A 19567-nucleotide genomic window follows, 5' to 3' on the forward strand; every position below is an offset into this window, starting at 1 on the left:
TTAAAGAATTCCATTCCCCCATGGAAAGCAATCATAGAAACATCAAAATCGGCAGAATTCCAGTGAAATTTTACGAAAAAAAAACCGGAAGGATTTCCATACAATCCAAGAGGAATTTTCGAGATAACCAAAGAAAAGGAAGATTTTCGGAAGAATCACGAAGTGATCAGAGAGATAACTATAATTATTTCAGAAGGATTTACGAAAAAACTAAGAGGAATTTCCAAGAGATTCCTGAAAGAATCCCAGAAAATTTTTTCGGAAGAACTTCACAGGGATTCTTGGAAGTTTTTCTGAAAGATTTTATGTAGTAAAGATTAGGAATCCCGGAAGCTTTCCCGGAATAATCCAAAAAAGATTTTTGGACGGAACAGCTCTAGATAGGTTTGTGAAAGAACTACAGCGTGATTTCCTGATAAGTTTCAGAAGGATTTTATATAAAGATTCAGATTTCATGAGGATTATCTGAAGAACTTCAGAAAGATTTTTGGGATAATCCCAGTGAAATTTGTGGAAGAATTGATGAGGGATTCCAGGAATAGTCTTAGTGATATTTTCCGAAGAATCTCAGGAGGATATTTAGAAGAATCCCAGAGAGTTATGGAATTTCTTGAAGAATCCTAAAGTGACTTAATTTATTATCTTAGATGATCTTCCGAAAGCCCAGAATAAATAAAATAAAAAAAATATAAAATTGTCATTAATGCGCTTAAACTTAAACTGCTTTCTTAGTGTTCAATCACAATTGTTATTTGTGCATGCGTTCGAGAAATAAATCTGGCCATGGTGCAACAACATACATTCGATACATTCGATGAATCCTTTGCAACAAAAATTGTCGGCGCTATCCGTCAAATTCACTCACCAAAGCCATTTTGGTGAATATAACAACACAGCTATTGATTCATCAAATGCAGCGCGGTTGTTGCCCAGATGTTGGGGCCCAGATAGCCGTAGCGGTAAACGCGCAGCTATTCAGCAAGACCAAGCTGAGGGTCGTGGGTTCGAATCCCACCGGTCGAGGATCTTTTCGGGTTGGAAATTTTCTCGACTTCCCAGGGCATAGAGTATCTTCGTACCTGCCACACGATATACGCATGCAATAATGGTCATTGGCATAGTAAGCTCTCAGTTAATAACTGTGGAAGTGCTCATAAGAACACTAAGCTGAGAAGCAGGCTCTGTCCCAGTGGGGACGTAACGCCAGAAAGAAGAAGAAGCGCGGTTGTTGCAGTATGGACGGATTCGTTTCTCGAGCACGTGCACGGTAAAAATAACAATTGTGATTGAACACTCAGAAAAAAAGTCACCAAATAACTAAAGTCTATGCATTAATGACTATTTTTAATTCTGCTTTGATTTATTCTGGGATTCTTCCGGAAGTTTATCTAAGATAATAAATTGAGTTACTTCTCAAGAAATCCTTTCCTGGAACTCTGCTGAAAATGTTGCTATGATTGCTTTCCAGAGGGATAGAATTCTTTAAAAAGATCTGGGATTCTTCTGAATATTTTTTGAAGACTTTTCCAAAAGTCTTTCGGCGTTCCTTACAAAAATACTTCAGGATTACTTCCGGAAATCTATCAGTAATTCTTTCGTGAATGCCCTTTTTCGGATATCCCTCTTAGTTTCTCTCATGGTCATTCCGATTGTTCTGGGAATCTCCCGGAAATTCGTCTGAAATTATAGTAAAAAAATCTATTCTTTCACTGTCGGATTATTCCGTTCAAATTCTTGGGATTTTTCCGGAATTCTCTATGGAATACTTACGGAAATATTGTTGAATTTCTTCCAGATATCCAGATATCCAAAACATTTCAAGAATTTTCTCAGAAGTTCTTCCGAAAACTCTTCAGAAATTGTTTGGAAATCCTCCTGGCCCTTTTCTAGAAATCTTTTTTCAATCCTAATGGAAATCCTGCGTTAGTTTTTTACAGAAATCTTTCTGGAAAAATTTCGAATGATTTATCATTTAAAAATACCTTTTAGATTCTTTTAGAAATCTCTCTGAGAATTTTCTGAAAGTTACTCCTCAATAATTCCGGAAATTCTTTTTGAAATTCTTCTATAAATCTTTCTGGAGTTCATCTGGACATCGCTCTGGAATTATTCTGGAAAAAATCATGAATTCGTCTGGATGTCTGTGAAATTCTTAAAAACCTTTCAGAAATTCTTGCGAAATACCTTCTGGGATTCTTTTAGAAATCACTGTAAAATGCATTCCAAAAATTCTCATTGAATTCTTTCAGATTTTTACGAAAAACTTGAGTAATTCCTTTAGAAATCCCCCTGAAAGACTTTCAGTAATTTCTCTCTAATTCTTTCGCAAATCGATCTGGTATGCTTCCAGAAGTCTTTCTAAAATCATAGTTTTTTTTTCGTAGAATACCAGTGGTAATGCTGGAAGCAATACCAGAACGATTTACGTAGAATCTCAAGAAACTTCCAGTAGGTCTTGAAAAAACGTCTGAAGAAATGTCTGGAAGAATCTTCTAGAGATATTTTGAAGCCTTCCAGCAGAATTTCTGAAATAAATCTAGGTGTATTCCAGAAGAATTTTAGAAAGAATCAGGAGATACTCGAAAGAATAATCACAGAAAGTTTTTTTTTTAATTGAGGATGATCCTGTATGCCAGAAGTAATTTAAAAAAAAATTCCGGAAAAATCCTCGAAAAAAATCTAGTAGGATGCATTTGGAGGATCCTCAGAGAGATTTCCGAACCAGTGTCCGCAAGAATCCCAGAAGCTTTTCTAAATGAATCCTTCAAAGATATCCAGAAGAATTCCAACTGGAATTTAGGAGAGTCCCAAAGTAATATCAAGGATATTGTCGTAAAGATCTCAGAATAATTTCAAAAAGATTTTCGGAAGAATCCTCGAAAGATATCCGAAAGCCTCTCAGGTGATTTCCGGAAGAATCCCAGAGGCATTTTTGTAAAAGTCTATTTCTTGTAAAAGAAGTATTTCTGTAATAATTTATAGAGTTATTTTCGGAAGTATTCCAGAGAAACTATTAGTAGATTCCTGATAGAATGTTTGTTAAAATCGTCTAATAATATCCGGAGGAATTACATCAGGATAATTTTCCACAGTATTCACGAAAGAATTTTCAAGAATTTTGATGCATTTAATTTCCTGGGTTTAAAACCCCAGGGGGATTTCATCAAGAAGATGCCCAGAAGAATCACAAAAGGAACGGAAGAATCTCTGAAGTAATATCGGAAGAGTAACGAAATTTTCTTTGTAAGAATTACAGAGCGATAGGTTACAGAGCTACTTGGGCACTTCCATGATTCACTTTGGCATGTGGGGTTTACCTCGGTCGAATCGTCTGAAAGTTTGCAATGAGAATACGACGCATATTGTAGCCAAATATGAGCTCAGTAGCTTTCAAAAAAAAAAAAAAAACACTGCCGAAGTGAATCAAAAGTGTCAAGAATTAGATCCAGCTCCCTATGTGAAAGCTTCCCTATCAGAAATAATCTCAAGATTTCTAGAACAATTCCAGAGGGGTTTCATAAATGGTTTGAGGAAGAATCTTTGGAAATTCCCAAAGAATTCTAGAGTAATTTCTTGAACAATAATTAGGGATTTTTCATAATTAGGGCTTGATTCATACATCTGAATTGAAAATTAAGTTGTTTCGGCCTTTCCATTTACATGGGGTAAAGAACACTTGCGACCTTCCATGATTCACTTTAGTATGGAAGGTATTTCTCGATCAACTTGTCAGAAACTTTGCAATAAGAAGCACTTCAGTACGATGTATAATATAGCCAAATATCATCTCAGTAGTTTTTAAAAAACTTCCCTGCCGAAGTGAACCAAAAGTGCTAAAAAATAGAGTTCGCCTTTATATAAAATATTTTATTAACATTAGCTTGTGAATTATCATGATTATAACAGCATGATCGTTAACTAGAACATGCGAATTGTTGGAGAGTCTGCCTGGGGAATTCCGGGAACGAAAAAAGCTACTGTTTATCTGTCTGACACGAGTCTCGACGACTTACTTACGCGAAGGGCATCCCGAAAGTTATACTTATGGTTGCCACCGCAATTTGCGCATACAAGCTTTTTGGTATTTTCCTCCACAGGACAGACGTGCTTAGCGTGAGAAGAACCACCGCAAATCATGCATTTGGCATCCATGTGGCAATGTTCCCATGTCACATGGACATCGAACATAAGTCTGGCTTTTTTTAAAGTTTCAATATCATTTTGGTCACTTTTGTTAAAGTGAACTGAATAATATTCTTGGGAAAGCCCTTTCCGAGGACTGGCAGATCATTATTTCATAATGATTACTTGGACTGGGTAAAATCCAAGTAAATCAATTATTCCATTTTGATCTCTTCAGGCGACTTGTGGTCACTTGCAAGACCTTTCAAAACGACCTTGTACAAACGATTAGTTTTGTTGTCATAAGTGTAACATTTTTGTGCTTCTTCTGATCTTCACCGATTTCTATTTCTCAGAGCAAATTCAGCTCAATATGAAATTAGAGAGCCCATTTTCGTTCAGAAGCAATTGAGCTTTGGAATTTCTGTTTAATCCACACTGCCCATTTTCGCATAATGGGACAGTTATGCGAAGAAGGATAGTATAAGAGTTATTTGGATTGCTGTTGTTGTTGTTTGATGAGGGGGACTCAAACCCGAGGGTCATTCGTCCCTCTTTGGATTGCAATAAAATCAATACGGAATGGCTAACTCTCTGTCAATTTGATTTGGTTGATTTGTGAGCTTTTTTAGCTCTTGCTACATACGCAATTAGAGCTGTCATGTGTATTACAGCCTAGCCGACGGTGAATTCTTGCTACATTTTTTACAGACAGCTGTGAGAAAAAGTTTTTCTTCTGAAATTTTCTTCTATGTATGTCCTGATAGGTTTTTGGAAGAGCCTTATTGGATCTCTGGTTGCGTTGTTTTGACTATGATACAATTATCTTTCGTCGCTTGTACTATTTTTTGTTCAAAGTCAGCTTTGCTCTCCAGTAGCTTTGATTTTTCTTTCTATTTTATTAATCAGGGCCAATTCAGCTGTCCGTCAAATTGTTTCTAAAACTTTTGGATTTGGTCTCTTAATCGAATCAAAATTCCTGATACGGATGGGCCATTTATCCATTTTTTTTCAAATGTTAGAATGAATTCTGCCGTTCTTCAAAGTGAATTTCGTCTCTCAGAGCCATTTCAGCTCAATTCACAGAGCTACTTTAGCTCTCTACCATTGCGGTGAATTTTCTCTGCATGAATATTACTTGGGTCCTTCCTCAGTCTAGTGGTAAAGTATGCGCCTTCAAGCGATGCTGAAGGCGTCCGGGTTCGATTCTCGATCAGGCCAGGAAGTTTTCGTAATGAAAATTTCACATATTGGCTTCTGTCAAAGCCAACTTTATTTTTTGAACTATCAATCTGACGAAACTGCCTGATTCGGATTGGCTATTTATCCATTTTTCATTTTTTAGAGTGGAGTTTGCAGGCTCCAATAGTACTAAAATTCTGACGATTAAATGTACTAACGCAATTTTCAAAATACTGAAGTTGATTTGTAGAGTTGAGTTCGGAATCTTCCAAATTAATCGATTTATTTAATCTTACATCTCGGAGCCAGATTTGCTCCTTGGTCCTTCTAGTCGATTTCTCAATAGTCTGAGTAAACTAAGCTAGTATTTTATGATTTTCATTTCTCAGAGTCGCTTCTGCTCAATTTTAATTTGTAGAGCAGCTCGATGATTAAGTAGCTATGCATGCATCTTGAAGAAGCGTTTAGGCGTTTTGTGAGCGTGAGAAGCGTTTGATTTTTTTGGTTTTTATTTTGCTCCTCATAAGTCAGAGATAAAGAAATCAAGTGATTCGAATAACACAAGTTGATTGTCATGAGTCCTATTTGACTCCTGTCATAGCCAACTTTATTTTCCGGGCTATTGATTTTGCGTGCTAATGGATTCCTGATTGCGATTAACTGTTTCTTCATTTTTAAATTTTCAGAATGAATTCAGTTGTTCTTCAAAGTAGTTTTCATCTCTCAGAGCCATTTCAGCTCGGAGCTTATTTGACTCTTTACCATTGCGGTGAACTTGATCTACATAAGTATTGCTTGGACTCTTCTCAAAATACAATTGGGACAACTGTTTTTAGTTCGTCTTCAAGTTGTATGATGGGTTTAGAACTGGTTTAGGGAGGTTGCAAGCTCCAAAATAGCTTCTTATAGTACATAAAGCTCTGACGATTTAATGTATTGACGCAATCTTCAAAATATACAAGTTGATTTTAATAAGTTGCGTTCGGTATCTTTCCAATTCATCAATTTGTTTAATTTTGTGTATCGGAGCCAGTTGTGCTCCTTGATCCTGCTGATCAAGCTCACAATAGTCTGAGTAAATTTTGCTAAACTTTCCTAATTTTCATTTCTCAGAGTAACTTCAATTTGAATTTGTAGAGCCACTATTACTCTACATCAAATAGGTGATTTAGCTATGCATGTATCTCTTTAGATCCTTTTCTATGTCAGAAGCGATTTGGTTTTGGTTTTCGTTTTGATCCCCATATGTCCAAGATAAAGAATCCAGGTGATTCAAAGTTCACATGTTGGTTGTCACGAGTTCTATTTGACTCCTGTTGATATGGCGTGCTGATGGATTTTGGATTGTGATTAACTATTTCTCAATTTTTAAATTTTCAGAATGAATTGAATTGTTCTTTAAAGTAGTTTTCATCTCTCCAGAGCCATTTCAGCTCAGAGCTACTTTTACTCTCTACAATTGCGGTGAACTTGCTCTGCATAAGTATTACTTGGACTTTGCTCAAAATACATTTGAGACAGCTGTTTTCGGTTTTCCTTCAAGTTTTAAAACGGATTTAAAATTAGTTTAGGGAGCTTTCAGGCTCCTAAATAGCTCTGACTATTTGACGTATTAACGCAATCTTCAAAATACTTAAGTGGGTTTTATAGAGTTGTGCCCGGTATATTTCGAATTCAACGATTTAGTTAATTTTACATCTCGGAGCCGGATGTGCTCCTTGATCCTGCTAGTCTAATTCGCTATAGTTGTAGAGGTTAGGAATTACAACTGCTCTGTTTAAGGTGGTTTTACAGAATTATTATTTAATAATTTTACTGACTGTCATTGCCTACTCTAAGTCATTGTCTGAGCCTACCTTGATCAGATACATTAATATTATTCACTACAATAGTCTAAGTAAATTTAGCAGGTTTTTTCCGATTTTCATTTATAAGAATCACTTCCGCTAAATTTAAATTTGCGGAGTTATTATTGCTCTCCATCAAATAGGTGATTTAGCTTTTGCATGCATCTTTCAAAAGCCAAATAAATCGTTTACCTTTTCTATGACAGATATGCTCTTCGATCCTGCTAGTCAATTTCTCAATAGGCTGGGTAAATTTAAGTAGTTTTTACTGATTTTCATTTCTCAGAGTCACTTCTGCTCGATTGGAATTTGCGGAGTTATTATTGCTCTCCATCAAATGAGTGATTTACATGCATAGGTATCTCTTTAGATCCTATTTCTATGTCAGAAGGGTTTTTGATTTTAGTTTGCTCCCCATAAGTCCAAGTTGATTTTATCGCGTTGTGTTTGGTACCTTTTTGGCATTAACTATATCGATAAATCTGGATTTAGTTAATTTTGCATATCGGAGCCAGATTTGCCCCTTGATCCTGCTAGTCTTATTCTCAATAGTCTGATTAAATTTAGCTAGTCTTTTCTGATTTTCTTTTCTCAGAGTCGCTTCTGTCCAATTTGAATTTGCGAAGCCATTATTGCTCTCCTTCAAATAGGTGATTTAGTAGCTTTGTATGCATCTTATAAGAGCCAGATAAATCGTTTTCTATGTTTTCTATGTCAGAAACGATTGATTTTTTTGATTTTCGTCCAAGATCAAGAATCCAAGTGATTCTTAAAAAAAAACATTCCATAACCTTCGGTAGATTTGATTTCTCTACCGTGAGCAATTTTGGCTCCAGCTTCAACTCTACGAAAAATACACAACATTACAAAGGCTACCAACAACTGTTTTAAGTTCTTCTTCACGTTTTATGACAGGTTTTGAATTGATTTAGTTAGTTAGTTTCTTCTAGTACAGAATTCTCTGACGATTAAATTTATGCATGCGATCTTCAAAATGCTCAAGTTGATTTTATCGAGTTGTGTTCGGCATCTTTTAAATTTAAAGATTTTTGTTAATATTGCATCGCGGAGCCAGATTTGCTCCTTGATACCGCTAGTCTTATTCTTAATAGTCTAAGTAAATTTAGCTTCAATTTTTGAAAATGTATGTATGTATGTATGTAGGTAGCCACCAATCCTTGCTTGAGTCTTGCTCTGCATGCGGTTCCACTCAACAGTAAGGTCAAATTTTATTACCAATCTACATTCAACATATCGCTGTATGAAGGGCCAAAAGGGGGGTGGCGGACCCGTAAGTAGAAACACTTACGCGAAACCCGCGGGAAATAGAGAATCTCCTTCCAGCCATATGATCCAACAGATCGAGTATTAGAATTTGCAATACTTGTCGAGCTTTCCACGGAAAGGTTTGTTTGAAGAAGGGCGCGTCAAATCTTTTACAACTGTTGGAGAGAAAAGTACTAGACGCGAACGACTAATACTTGTCCTCCTGACTCCGATTGGCACTCCACTTCATTGTCCAGTTGTAAATTCAATGATGCCCTGATGCTCCCTCCCTCCCCAAAACATGATAAATTCAATTATAGTGATATGTTATATAGCAGAACAGATTGTAATATGTATAATAATATAATAATAAAATATGAAAATAAAATTATAGTAACAATAAAATATAACGCAGTAAACAGCATCTAAATACATGTAGTAATATATCGGGCGACATATATTTTTCTTTTGAATATTTTTCCTACTGATGATATTAGGCTGGTCGAGGGAAGAATGATAAAAAAAAAATAATAATTTGAATAAAAATAAAAAAAAAAACAGCGTTTTGTTAATAAAAATTCCGGATACATCAAAATAAAATTTCAGCTTCCATGTTTAGGGAGGACAAACAAAATAATATTACATCCGACGCTTCGTTTCATTCGCTGTAGCCTACTGTAGTAAACAAGGACAATTACATTAAATTCATTTTTAAGTAGCGGCATGTACTGCAAGGATGTTACGGCACATTTCCATAGACTCCGACTGACACCTTACTACATCGTCCATCTGTGACTTCTCTGATGCCCTAATGCACCCTCTCAATACCCAGCATATAATAAATGAAATAATTATAATAAAATATATAAAATGGAATTTATAGTTGTATATGATATGAATATAGATGTTTCAGAATTTCCATTCTTTAAATGTGATGAATTGAACCTCAATAGGTAGTCTCCAAAATAAGGACGAATTATGACGAAAATCTACGATGACTCCATGATGCTTCTGTAAATTATGCCAAAGAATTAGTATAACAAACCAATTATAAATAAGTAATTCGTGCTCCTCCACTGGACTAGTAGCTATAAGGAATGAAAATTATCTGTTATTTTATGATCCAAAGGAATTATGTGTATACCTATTTATAACCTATGAACAGTAGATATAGTACAACGCTACACAATATGTATGTGTATGGATGTATGTAGGTAGCCACCATCCTAGCTTGAGTCTTGCTCTGCATGCGGTTCCACTTTACGGTAAAGACAACCTTCATTATCAAACTGAATTCAACATACTGTTGTTTGAAGGGTCAAAAGGGGGTGTGGCAGACTCGTAAGTAAAGGCACTTACGCGAAACCCTCGGGAAATAGAGAATCTCCTTCCAATAATATGATCCAACAGAAAGTATACTGAAATTTGCAATATCTGCCAAGTTATCCACGGGATGGTTTGTTATAAGAAGGGCGCGTCAAATCCATTACAACTGATGGAGATATGCACCCATCTACAAGGATGTTAGGGCACATTCTCCTAGACTCCGGTTGGCACTCCACTCCATCGTCCAGCTCTAACTTCAATGATGTCCGAATTCCCAATATATTATGAAATGAAATGAATCTAATAATATATGTATATATCAATGGAATTTATGGTTATAGTTAATAAAATCGCAACTTATTTAATTCACATAAAATCTAAAATTTGTACATGGACTACTATTCAAATATATACATTACCAGTATACCGCCCCTAACCGCATAACAGTCACATTCGACATTTTCGACAATTTAGAGTTAATACCGGGGAGAGTCTCCAAATGACAAATACTTTCTATCAACTTACCGAAATCTCTGAGATTGTTCTAGAAAATTCGAAAAAAATACCAAGTTGTTTTGTCACATTGGTAATTATAATCGCATAACAGTCACATTGAGATTATACATTCACTTAGTAATGTAGTAGCAATGAAATTTCCATCAGAAATATTTTTTGACTATTTACCTAATATGCAATATTAGCTGTACACAATTTCAGCCTCAAATAAGCATTTTTGAGTTCTTGGGAATTTTTATAAATTTTAGTTTCTTCCCATACTGCCACAAAACGCACACTTGGTGCTCCATTTACTCAATGCCTACTTTTGTCTAATTGTTACATATATGCAGTAATGGGCAGTATACTGGTAACCCTTATATTTCCTGTGCGTTGGTCGAAGATGGCTGTATTGTAACTGAAAATCAATGACAGTGATAGTGCGAACAACAGTTTACTACATTTAACTAAATAAAATTTTGGTCATTGGGATTTGAAATTTATAAAATTTTATAATGATGGGGAAGAATAATGAACGGAAAATTTATCTGATTTTCCTCGACTTGGACCGCTGGAAATTAATAATTTATAGCGATCCAAGTCAAGGTAAATCAGATAATTATTTTGTAGACTCTATTTTGATAAAAATATTTAAATTAGTCATACAACGGCTGTGATAAATCCAACCTCGAGAACTACCCTCTAGAATAAGAACGAAATACATTTTGTAAGGTAGAAATATATGCTGAAGAATAAAGAGCACTGATTAAGTTAGTATTTCTGATATGCTCCTGAAGTATCATAGAGTCTGCTCCTGAAAGCTAAACTGATGAGCATAACCAGATGTAAGTGAGTAGGCAGCCGAATCCCATTCTTGACATTTTAAAAGTGGGACTTAGAAGTGTCCAAGTAGTTCTCTACCGTTATTAGCGTGATTAAAATATAATTGATTCAAAAGAGATAATTATTGCAAATAAACGGGGTAAATCTAGGAATAATTTGTTTGTTAAATCGTGTGTGGTGTTCTAATATAGTCGTAAAACTGCTTCAAATTGATTATTCAGCTTGGGCAATAGCGATCACAGACTTAGTAAGAGGAATATCGCTGCTACTTAACGGCTGCAACGGTAACTGATTCATCAATATTTTCACGTGTAATTCAATCGGCTTCCTGCAGCTAACAGCTTACGGTCCTTGAGAAAAAACAATGCGGAGAATCAGGTACTGTAAAGGGGTTGTCAAATAGCATAGCATAGCATAGACTGACTGTACATGTCAATGGTTGCTACTCCGTGATTGATCGGAACTGGTAAGAATTGCACTACGATCCAAATGAATAAGGGATGGGAGTTTCCGCTTACTCTCGAAGTGCAATTTTAGCAGATCTAATTTATTGATCAATAACGGCGCCGGCCAAGTCCTTACAGTCAGTTGGGATGGAGAAGGAATGTTAGGGTGTAATGATTGTTGCTTCTAGAGACCGAGAATACCTCTGCATCTCCACAATCACCACGGGAAGGGTGTTTATTAGTGAGGGAGGAAAAGATCTGGGAGTCACCTCTGGTCGGTGATGCGATCCATGGACAAGGGGGAAATATACGACTTATATTTAAAGCTAGTTTTGTATTTTTGTCTCGAGAAGTCTTTGGTTTTTTGGAAACTTTAAAAAATACGTCAACATCTATAATGTCGAACAATTCGAAAGACGTTTTTATTCATGACGAAAACTGAAAATTACATGTATATATTTTATATTATATGAAACAGGAATAATGCCGACACTTGTAGTGACGAACCATACATAGTTTGTTTGAAAATGACATATGAGTATTACTGTGCATTTTGTCTCAATATGGTAGAAGTTTTAAAAAATACGTCAACATTCACAATGTCGAACAATTCAAAAGATGATTTTCAATAATGTCAAAAAGAGAAAAATATATGTATATTGAAATTGTATAAGAAAATAGCATAATGCCGACACTTATAGTGACGAACCATACAAAGTTTGTTTTAATATTACATAAAAGTTACGCTTTCAAGAAAAAATGTGTTATCATAAGCATGAAACGAACTCACCAGTTGGTAATCCATTCACGACTGAACACAAAATCTCCGGCGACGAAAACGCGCGAAATCGTGAGCAAAATCTAACGGACGACGCAAACCCGAACTGTCCTGCTTGGGCCTCACGAAGCACTACCCAGCAAGACGCTCCAAAACAGGGAAAAAAAATTCTCCAGCGACGAAAACGCGCGAAATTGTGAGCAAAATCGATCGGACGACGCAAAACCGAACTGTCCTGCTTGGGCCTCACGAAGCACTACCCAGCAAGACGCTCCAAAACAGGGAAAAAAAAATTCTCCAGCGACGAAAACGCGCGAAATTGTGAGCAAAATATATCGGACGACGCACTGTCCTGCTTGGGCCTCACGAAGCACTACCCAGCAAGACGCTCCAAAACAGGGAAGAAAAAAAAAAATTCTCCAGCGACGAAAACGCGCGAAATTGTGAGCAAAATCGATCGGACGACGCAAAACCGAACTGTCCTGCTTGGGCCTCACGAAGCACTGAGCTTCAATTTTTGAAAATATACACAAAATTTCCTTTTAAAGGTCTTCTGCTGCCTCAGTTTCTCTGAGCTCTATACAGCTTCGCCGACAAAAAAGGCATGGATTTTTTTTTCTTATAATCAAGCCTTTTTTATTTTCTTTTGTTTTTTTAGTTTTGTAAATTTCAACTCTATTTCGGCCTTTTGTGATTTGGGCTCTTGTGATTCGGCCCCTTGTAATTCGGTGTTTTGTGACTCGGCCTTTTGTGATTCAGCCTTCTTCAATTCAACCTTTTGTGACTCGGCTTTTTGTGGTAGATTCGTCTAAATTATAGTTGAAAAGCCCCTGTTAGTTCCGTGCGGGAAACAAAAATACCGCCTTAATGAAGAGCCATAGTTGCTCTGAAAATTCAAATTGAGCTGAAATGGCTCTGATGTATGAAAATCGCTTCGAGTAATAACTGTTCAATCTTTTGTGATAGTCCCATTTAGACAACTATCAAAGTTGGGTTTTCGGCTTTAAGATGATTTTAGAAGAAAATATGTTAGATAGGTTCGTCTACTCAATGGTATTTTGCTTAATTGTGTTTAATATTTCTCGAACCCATCGGTTTAGCTAATTTTGCAAATCGGAGCCAAATTGATTCCTTGATGCGGGATTGAATATCTGCCCTTTTCTTAATATCGGCCTTCTGTGATTCGTCCTTTTGTGATTCAGTCTTCTGCAATTCAGCCTTTTGTGGTAGTTCCGTGCACGAAACAAACACCGCATAAATGAAGAGCCAAAGTTTCCCTCCAAAGTCAAATTGAGCTGAAATGGCTCTGATGTATGAAAATCGCTTCCAAGAATAACTGTTCAGCCTTCTGTGATTCGTCTTTTTGTGATAGTCCTGTTTAGACAACCCTTGAAGGTGATTTTTCAGTTTTAAGAAAATCGATTGGGTTTTAAAACCCATCGAATTAAATAGTATGGCAATCTGGAGCCAAATCGGCTCCATGATTATGTGGGTTTGAATTTCTGCCCTTTTCTCAATATTCTAAGTAAAATTAGCAGATTTTGACTATTTCTTGCATTTTTCATTAGCCATTTCTGCTCTATTTCAATTCGTTGTAAGTAAAGAAATAGCTTAAATTTAAAATTCACATAATAAAAACAAAAGCAACAATTTTACTTATCGTCAATAGACTCGGTCTTTTGCGATTCTGCCTTATGTGATTCGGCCCTTTTGTGAATCTGCTTTTTGTGTGATTCAGCCTCTTGTGATTTGGCCTTAAATCTGTCCAAACTATTTCTGAAAAGTCCATGTCAGTTCCGTGCAGGAAAAACACCGCATTCATGAAAGGCCAAAGTTGCCGTGCAAAGTCCAATTGAGCTGAAATTACTCTGGTTCAGCCTTCTGTTATTCGACCTTCTGTGCTAGTCCCGTTTAGATAACCTCTACAGGTGTTTTTAGGTTTCTAGATCGATTCGGGTTTAAAATCCATCGAATTAGATAATTTTGTAATCCGGAGCCAAATTGGCTCCTTGATTATGTGGGTTTAAATTTCGGCCTTTTTCTCAATATAATAAGTAAACTTAGCAGATTTTGACTGTTCCTTGCATTTTTCATAAGTCAATCCTGCTCTATTTCAATTCGTTGTAAGTAAAAAACTAGCTTAAAGTTAAAATTCACGTCAAAAAAGGAAAAAAAAAAACTTTTACTCATCGTTAACAGATCTGGTCTTATGTCTTATTCTGCCTTATGTGATTCGGCCCTTTGTGATTCGGCATTTTATGATTCGCCCTTTTGTGATTCAGCTTCCTGCAATTCAACCTCATGCGGTTCGGCCTTTTTGTGGTAGATTCGTCCAAATCTAAACTATAACTGAAAAGTCGATGAAAATTGCGTGCAGAAACAAAAACACCGCCATCGTTGTTCTGCAAATTCAAATTGAGCTGAATGGTTCTGATCAGTGTTGATAGACTCACACTCAAAATCTCAATCAATACGCTCTCCCGTGAGAGCAAACTCATTAGAGATCTGCTTCGCAAATCTCACGCTTGAGATTTTGATGCAAAATCAACTCAATCAACTCAAACCGTAAAAAATGATTCAGTCGCAAAACCCGGCAAAAACTCGTGAAACCCGAATGTTTTTGTTTACGTTAGAAAGGATTTACATAATTTTACCAGACTAACAAGAAATTATTGCCGTGTGTGAGTATACTGTGGAAATACGAGACAATGAGTTAAAAAGGTGAGCAAACTCATCCATGATTTTTTGACTGCTGAGTTGCATGATTGACAACTCACGCATGAAAAATCTCAAGCGTGAGTTGTGAGAAATTGAGTTTTTCACAACACTGGTTCTGATATATGAAAATCGCTTCGAAGAATAACTGTTAAGCCTTCTGTGATTCGACTATTCGTGATAGTTCCGTTTAGACAACTACTGAAGTTGGTGTTTCGGTTTTGAGATGATTTTAGAAGAGTTTATATGAAACTACATGTTGTACAATAGCTTCGTCTACTGAATTGATTGATTTTTTTTTGAAAATTTTGCAATCCGGAGCCAAATTGGCTCCTTGATTTGGCGGGCTAGAACTGCTGCCCTTTTCTCAGTATTCTAAATCAAATTAGGCACTAGGCAACAAAAAGCTGTCAATCTGATTTACTTCAAATAACTGTAAGGACGTGATCAATTACCAGTTTGCTCTAGAATAAAGCAGCATATTACTTCTAAAACTCAGAGCAGACTGCCTCTGTATGGTTCTATAACTTCAAACCCCTTTGAGCAAGCTCTGCTGTTTGGCGTTGAAATATATTTGCCGATTTCCCCCTGAAATATTACCCATTTTATCTTGGACTCTTTGCTATTTGCTCTTGGAGCTTGCAGCAGTTTTGCTGTTCATTTGTTTGCCGTTTTCCTTAGAATTTTGAGCAAATTCTTACGAAATCTCCTTCAATATTCTTTCGAAAACCATTCACATTCGAAAGTACTGTCGTTCTGATTTGTTTTGAGTTTGGCTCTTCGAACTTACGAACACCCTGAACTTTAGCAGCAACTTTTTAACTAGAATCAAGTTTGTGCAAAGGCTCTAGACAATTTTTAGTTCAGTTCAATCATTTTGCTTTTGCTCTGAAAAACAGATCAATCATCCAGAAGACAAAAAGATGGTCTTTCAGAGGCACAAATGATGGTCTTCCAGTAGATATAGAGACGATTTACTAGAAAACCAAGAGACCAGAACACCAAAAGATCAAAAGATGTTCCTCCAGAGGTATAAAAAATGGTCTTCCAAACAACAAAAGATCTCTTCCAGAATACCAAAAGATGATCTTCCAATAGACCAAAAAACGAGCTTCCAGAAGACATAGAGGCGATCTTCAAGAATACCAAAAGACAATCTTTCAGATGACAAAAAGATGGTCTTCCAGAAAATCAAAAGATGGTCTTCCAGAAGACCAAAACATGGTCTTCCAGAAGACCAAAAGATGGTCTTTCAGAGTTGCAAATGATGATCTTCGAGAAGACCAAAAGATGGTCTTCTAGAGGAGCAAATGATAGTCAGCCAGATGACCAAAAGATGATCTTCCAGAAAACCTAAAGACGATTTTTCAGAAGACAAAAAGGCGATCTTCCAGAAGACCACAAAATGATCTTCCAGAGGTGTAAAAGATGATCTTCAAAAAAACAAAAGATCTCTTCTAGAATATCAAAAGATGGTCTTCCAGTAGATCAAAAGACGATCTTCCAGAAGTCAAAAAGACGATCTTCTAGATGACAAAAATATGGTCTTCCAGAAAATCAAAAGATGGTCTTCCAAAAGACTAAAAGATGGTCTTCCAGAGGTGCAACAGATGGTCTTTCAGAAGACCAAAAGATGGGCTTCCAGTAGACCAAAAGACGATCTTTCAGAAGACAAAAAGGCGATCTTCCAGTAGATCGAAAGATGATCTTCCAGGAAACCAAAAGATGGTCTTCCAGAAGACCAAAAGATGGTCTTCCAGAGGAACAAAAGATGATCTTCCAGAAGACAAGGAAGTGATCTTGCAGAAGACCAGAAGACGATCTTCCAGAAGACAAAAAGGAAATCTTCCAGAAGATCAAAACATGTCTTCCAGATAACCAAAAGATGGTCTTCCAGAAGACAAAATGACGATCTTCCAGAAGACCAAAAGATGGTCTTCCAGTAGACGAAAAAACGATCTTCCACAAGACAAAAAGGCGATCTTCCAGAACACAAAAAGATGGTCTTCCAGAAGACCAAAAGACGATCTTCCAGAAAACAAGAAAGCGATCTTGCAGAAGACTAAAAGACGATCTTCCAGAGGACAAAAAGGAGATCTTCCAGAAGATCAAAAGATGATCTTCCAGATAACCAAAAGATGGTCTTCCAGAGGTGCAAATGATGGTCGTCCAGAAGACCAAAAGATGGTCTTCCAGAAGACCAAAAGATGGGTTTCCAGAAGACCAGAAGATTGTCTTCCGGAAGACCAAAAAATGATCTTCCAGAAGACAAAAAGGCGATCTTGCAGTAGACCAAAAGATGATCTTCCAGAGGTGTAAAAGATGATCTTCAAAGAAAAACAAAAGATCTCTTCTAGAATATCAAAAGATGGTCTTCCAGTAGATCAAAAGACGATCTTCCAGAAGTCAAAAAGACGATCTACTAGATGACAAAAATATGGTCTTCCAGAAAATCAAAAGATGGTCTTCCAAAAGACCAAAAGATGGTCTTCCAGAGGTGCAACAGATGGTCTTTCAGAAGACCAAAAGATGGTCTTCCAATAGACCAAAAGTCGATCTTTCAGAAGACAAAAAGGCGATCTTCCAGTAGATCGAAAGATGATCTTCCAGGAAACCAAAAAAAGGTCTTCCAGAAGACCAAAAGATGGTCTTCCAGAGGAACAAAAGATGATCTTCCAGAAGACAAGAAAGCGATCTTGCAGAAGACCAAAAGACGATCTTCCAGAAGACAAAAAGGAAATCTTCCAGAAGATCAAAAAATGTCTTCCAGATAACCAAAAGATGGTCTTCCAGAGGTGCAAATGATGGTCGTCCAAAAGACAAAATGACGATCTTCCAGAAGACCAAAAGATGGTCTTCCAGTAGACGAAAAGACGATCTTCCACAAGACAAAAAGGCGATCTTCCAGAACACAAAAAGATGGTCTTCCAGAAAACCAAAAGACGATCTTCCAGAAAACAAGAAAGCGATCTTGCGGAAGACTAAAAGACGATGTTCCAGAAGACAAAAAGGAGATCTTCCAGAAGATCAAAAGGTGATCTTCCAGATAACCAAAAGATGGTCTTCCAGAGGTGCAAATGATGGTCGTCCAGAAGACCAAAAGATGGTCTTCCAGAAGACCAAAAGATGGTCTTCCAGAAAACCTAACGACAATCTTTCAGATGACAAAAATACAATGTTCCAGAATACCAAAAGATGGTCTTCCAAAAAACCAAAACATGGTCTTCCAGAGGTGCAAATGATGGTCTTCCAGAAGACCAGAAGATGATCTTCCAGAAGACCAGAAGATTGTCTTCCGGAAGACCAAAAAATGATCTTCCAGAAGACAAAAAGGCGATCTTGCAGTAGACCAAAAGATGATCTTCTAGAGGTCTAAAAGATGGTCTTCCAAAACACATAAAATCTTTTCCAGAATGCGAAAAGATGGTCTTCCATAAGACAAAACAAACTGCATTCACTCAGATTGATTCTCATTACTCAGAGCCATCACTGCTCTGAATTTGGATTGGCGGAGCCACTTGTGCTCTCCACCAATAAGGTGATATTTCTCTGCATGGAACTTCAAAGGTTCAGTTAAGCCATCCGCCCTTTTTTATATCAGAAGCTATTACATTATTCAATTTCCGCTTTGTTCTAGTTAGTAAACAAACTCTAAATACAACTCTCTGAAAATTTGAATTTTTCACCCGAGAGCTATTTTGGCTCTTACTTTTATTTTTCTCTAATTGATAGATATGAGAAAAATGTTTCTCATAAAAGTGTTTTATCGCAAATGCGGGAATCGAATTCAAATGCGCCAATTTTACTTCTTGTTCAATATTTAGCGTCTTCCAGTTTGACAGTTGTAGAATTTTCGATTGTCACTTTAGATATCCTTATTGAAAATTCAGGGAGGATTCATCAATGCTTGAAGACAAATTTATTTTCCAATTGGAGCCAAATTTTTTCATTCAAACTTTTGAGTTAAAATCTCAATAGGATTGTTCCTCACTTTAATTTTATTTATGAGACATAATTTGCTTGAGCCCATTGAGCTCCCAGTCTTGCATTGATTTTGACTGCCATACTGACGACTTTTAGACTGTGTGTTAATTCTTAGTCTGAAGCTGAACTTTTGTTCTTCTGTAGGTCTAATTTTGACTTAATCTATACATTTGAAAAAGTTCAACGATGTTTTTGAATTTTCAAGCCGCTTTTATTTTCCGGAGCCATTTCAGCTCTATATGAGTGAATGAAGATCCATACCCTATGAGTGTAGAAAAACATCGAACCTTTTGCTCTCATGCGGAGTCAATTTGCCATTGTTGAGCCAAATTAGCGATTCGATTCTGTTGGACGAGATGGTGACTTTTCACCACGAGATGGTGACAAATTATGAATTTACACATTAAGTTATATTGGGTCTGATAAAAATTCTTGAAAATCTACTGTCAAGAGTATTTCTAAGTTCCTGAGCTAATTTAGCTCTTAATTTCATATAATCAATGTTTGGAATTTATAGCACCATTGGCTACGAATTTTAGTAAACTGCATTTACTCAGATTCAT

The 19567-nt window shown here is 36.5% G+C and overlaps 1 protein-coding gene across 5 annotated transcripts in view; it reads left to right on the forward strand.

The window, feature by feature from the left end:
* The window catches only part of LOC5573415, a 627799-nt gene that overhangs the window by 471047 nt on the left and 137185 nt on the right, over window positions 1–19567 (forward strand). The gene's annotated exons all lie outside the window — the stretch shown is intronic.

Source organism: Aedes aegypti, chromosome 1 (genome assembly GCF_002204515.2).
Source record: "Aedes aegypti strain LVP_AGWG chromosome 1, AaegL5.0 Primary Assembly, whole genome shotgun sequence".
Classification (NCBI taxonomy): Eukaryota; Metazoa; Arthropoda; class Insecta; order Diptera; family Culicidae; genus Aedes; species Aedes aegypti.